At 44.2% G+C, this 4910-nt stretch overlaps 1 long non-coding RNA gene across 1 annotated transcript; it reads left to right on the forward strand.

The window, feature by feature from the left end:
* Positions 1 to 1072: 1072 nt before the first annotated feature.
* Positions 1073 to 4656, forward strand: LOC141130034 (uncharacterized). The gene is made up of 3 exons (XR_012241958.1): positions 1073 to 1243; positions 4422 to 4481; positions 4596 to 4656. It is a non-coding gene; the product is annotated as an uncharacterized lncRNA (long non-coding RNA).
* The last annotated feature ends 254 nt before the right edge of the window (positions 4657 to 4910 follow it).

Here is a 4910-nt window from a genome sequence, read left to right on the forward strand (position 1 = left end):
TGAGTGAAAATTTCCATGTGTATGACCAGCTTATTTTGAATGCAATTAACATCATCTACTGGCAACCTTCTAATCTAATATGTTAGTTTTAAATATGCAGTTCACTTCTAACTGAATAAAAAAGTGCTTGTAGAGTAGATTAACAAAATTTTATTATATCCTCCAGCTGCAAATATTTACATTGGGTCATAAAGGAATCTGATTTTGAAAGGAAATCACACACAAACTTTACATTGTGATAATCTATGCTGAAAATAAGCACAGTTTACTGAAATTAAAAATGAGAGCATGGTGCACAGTGACAGAAGTCTGGCATCTGTACCTAATGGGCTCAGTTAAGTTATACGTATGCTGTGTAACAAGGGTAGGCGTCTGCAATCTGACTTGCCTTCTGCATTTTTTACATTTCTCAGTAAATAGCAAAAGGAAAATGTGATCAGCAATTTAAAATGACTGAATTACATATTGCAAAACATAAAATAAGACTGTTGTCTCAATTAAAGAGATAAAGTGAGCTTTACCAAACCGGATTTCTTTATCCATAGGTGCAATGTATTTATATATTTTTAGAGTACAAAAAGAATTAAAACGAATATTACAAATAAATTGCTGTTGAACTTAAAACACACCCTGAGGTTGATTTACTAAAACTGGAGAGAGCAAGATCAGGTGCAGTTCTGTATAGAAAGCAATCAGCTTCCAGTTTTTTTGTCGAAGCTTAATTGAACAAACTGAAAGTGTTTTTTAACCCACTTTTGTTACATGCTGCCATCCTCTCTGCAGCATTATACTAATTGTCCCTGTGTTCTGTTAAAAAAACTGCAGGATTGTACCTGTATGAGCTTCGTTCCCGGTGTTCTGCCAAAAACTGTCCCCCCATCAGATAGTGTCCGCTCCGTACTGCGCAGGCGCCGCGCTTGCGCAGTAAGGAGGACAAAGGAGACGCCGAAAGTCTCCGAAGAAGAACAGCTGAGGAAGAAATATAAACGGCGCCTGCGCAATGCCTGTTGCATTCAGTCACAGGCTCCCGCACGCTCCCGATGCTCGAGGGGGTGGGTTTAGAAAATGTTAATATGTTTGCGGGGTGTGTTTAGGGAATTGAAGGGTGGGTTTATCAATGTTTATGGGCGTGTTTGCTGTACATATTTAAGGAGCGAACACATACAATTAGGCAGACTATCAGTGCGGAATTTGGATGTTTTGTTGCAGAATTATAGCAGAACCCTCCTATTTCAACACTTTTGTAAGTACACTGTTATGATTATATGTTATTCCCCTTCAGGGCTGTCTGTCTACAGGGCATGTGTTCTATGGATGATTATATGAACCATTGAAAATGTATGGTAAGTTCTGTGGTGGCTATCTGTGTACAGGGCTTGTATTCTATGGATGGATGATAAAGCATGGACACGTATTTACAGTTGAATAGTTTTGCTAAGTTCTGTGGTGGAGAACATGTATATTGCACAAAGTGTCTGCCATGTGCAGGGGGGGGGGGGGACGCAATACAATGGCAAAGATGTATGATGTGTATTGCGGTAATTGCCCATTATGCTTCGATTTTATTCCCATGTAGGGCTGTCTGTGTACAGGGCATGTATTATATGGATAGATCACATCTTCTCACCCCCCCCCCCCACATGGCAGACACTTTGTGCAATATACATGTTCTCCACCACAGAACTTAGCAAAACTATTCAACTATAAATACGTGTCCATGCTTTATCATCTATCCATAGAATACAAGCCCTGTACACAGATAGCCACCACAGAACTTACCGTACATACAAAATGGCAGCCATGGGGGGAGGGGGGGATGGGAAGATGTGTATTGGCATGGGGGGGATGGAAGATGTGTGTTGGCATGGGGGGGGGGGGATGGGAAGATGTGTGTTGGCATGGGGGGGGGATGGGAAGATGTGTGTTGGCATGGGGGGGGGGGGATGGAAGATGTGTGTTGGCATGGGGGGGGGATGGGAAGATGTGTGTTGGCATGGGGGGGGATGGGAAGATGTGTGTTGGCATGGGGGGATGGATGGATGATAAAGCATGGACACGTATTTACAGTTGAATAGTTTTGCTAAGTTCTGTGGTGGAGAACATGTATATTGCACAAAGTGTCTGCCATGTGCAGGGGGGGGGGGGGGACGCAATACAATGGCAAAGATGTATGATGTGTATTGCGGTAATTGCCCATTATGCTTCGATTTTATTCCATGTAGGGCTGTCTGTGTACAGGGCATGTATTATATGGATAGATCACATCTTCTCACCCCCCCCCCACATGGCAACACACATCTTCCCATCCCCCCACCATGCCAACACACATCTTCCCACCCCCCTGGCAACACACATCTCCCCCCCTCCCCGATGGCAGCCATTTTGTACCATACACATCTTCCCACCCCCCCCCCATGGCATCCATTTTTTACCGTACACATTTTCCCATCCTTGACACCCTCCCCCCACGGCAGCCATTTTGTGTCATACACATCTTCCCATCTTTCCCCCTCCCCCACCCTATTGCAGCCATTTTGTGCCATACACATCCTCTCCACCACACATCTTCCCATCTTTCCTCCTCCCCCCTGGCAGCCATTTTGTGCCATATACATCTTCCCTCCCCCTCCCTCCCCCCATGGCAGTCAATCTGTGCAATACACTTTCACTCCCCCACATGTCTTTGGCATTGCGTCCTCCTCTCCCCCCACCACATATACATACAGCACGCGTGTATTATTGATGGATACAGCTGACATGTGGATGGATACAACTACAATGACTGATATGTTTTGGATGGATGAGTGATGAACACAATGGCAGAGATGTCTAGGGTGGATATGGACATTTCTTGGCCAGGATGTTTAACACTTCAATACCGGGCACTTAGACACCTTCCCACCCAGCCCATTTTCAGCTTTCAGCGCTGTTGCAATTTGAATGACAATTGCGCGGTCATGCTACACTGTACCCAAACAATTTTTTGATCATTTTGTTCCCACAAATAGAGTTTTCTTTTGGTGGAATTTGATCACATCCTGCGGTTGTTATTTTTTTCGCAACAAATAAAAAAAGACCGAAATTTTCGAAAAAACAAGTTTTTCTTTGTTTCTGTTAAATTTTTTTTTAAATAAGTACGCTTTCTCCTTCAATAATGGGCACTGATATAGCTGCACTGATGGGCACCGATGAGGTGGCACCAATGAGGTGGCACTGATGAGGTGGCACTAACGGGCACTGATGATGGGCATTGATAGGCGGCACTGATGGGCACTGATAGGTGGCACTGGTATGCGGCACTGATGAGCACTCATAGTGGCAACGATGGGCACACATAGGCGGCACTGATGGGCACTCGTAGGTGGCATTGATTGGCCATATATGGGTGGCACTGATGGGTACTTATGTGTGGCACAGATGGGCACTGATAGGTGGGCACAGATGGGCAATGACTGGTGGCACCGATGGGCAATGACTGGTGGCACAGATGGGCAATGACAGGTGGCACTGATATAGCATTGCTGGGCATATCATTGGCATAATAGTGCCAATCAGTGCCCATTTGTGGGCACTGACTGGCACAGATTGCGCACATGTGGATGGCCATGGGGTACATACCTGGCCATCCACGTTGCCCCTTCCCTGGTGGTCCTAGTGGCATCCCTGGTAGTCCAGTGGGGTGATCTGGGGGGGGGGGGCTGCGCTGATAAACAATCAGCGCAGACCCCCCCTGCCAGGAGAGCCGCGATCGGCTCTCCTCTACTTGCGTCTGTCAGACGCGAGTGAGGAAGAGCCGATCAATGGCTCTTCCTATTGACAGCGTGATCAGCCGTGATTGGACACGGCTGATCACGTAGTAAAGAGCCTCCGCCGGAGGCTTTTTACCAAGATCAGTGTAGCGGTGTGTCAGATTGACACACCGCTCCACCGATCGCCGTGATGCGCGCCCCCCGGATAACAGAACCACTTCCCGGACGTCAATCCGCTATAGGGCGGGCGGGAAGTGGTTAAAATTTCATCCATGTTCTCACGCGCACAGTACACATAAAACACACAGCTCTGTATGGGCCCCCAGAGGAAGACAAATAGAAGATATGCAGAATTTTTTTTTTTTTCCTTTATTTCAATAGGTATTAACAGAGTATATCTTACATGTTGTTTTTTTTTTTATATACAGATCATAGTAATGAGAGCACATATCAGTGTGTATATGTGTATATATATATATATATATATATATATATATATATATATATATATATGGCCCCTATAGGTGTAGGCCTATTGGGGCCCTAAATAATATACACACACTGATATGTGCTCTCATTACTATGAGCTGATTGTTGTGTTTTAATCAGTGTGGTGTGCCATTAATCTACAGTTTAAAGCATATAATATTTTTTATTTTTTTCCCTTCACAGGCTTTGCATTTGGTTTCGGTCACTTGCATTGCAGACCCACTCTATCAGACTCCCCGACTAGTGAGTATTATTTAAGACTGTACTGCTGTTTGAAACGTTGTGGGTCCATATAGCATATAATATACCTTTTATCTATGTATCCTTTTAATCTTTCTAAAATTATTTCCTTCACAGGCTTTGCATATGGTTTCGGTCAGTTGCATTGCAGTCCCGATCTATCAGACTCCCCGACTAGTGAGTATCATTTGATTACTGTCATGCTCTTTGCAACGTGGATGGTCCATATAGCATTTAATATACCTTTTTTATCTATGCATCTTCCCTTTTTTGTTATTTTTTTTTTATTTACAGGCTTTGCATTTGGTTTCGGTCAGTTGCATTGCAGTCCCGATCTATCAGACTCCCCGACTAGTGAGTATCATTTGATTACTGTCATGCTCTTTGCAACGTGGATGGTCCATATAGCATTTAATATACCTTTTTTATCTA

Source organism: Aquarana catesbeiana, linkage group LG02 (genome assembly GCF_042186555.1).
Source record: "Aquarana catesbeiana isolate 2022-GZ linkage group LG02, ASM4218655v1, whole genome shotgun sequence".
Taxonomy (NCBI): domain Eukaryota; kingdom Metazoa; phylum Chordata; class Amphibia; order Anura; family Ranidae; genus Aquarana; species Aquarana catesbeiana.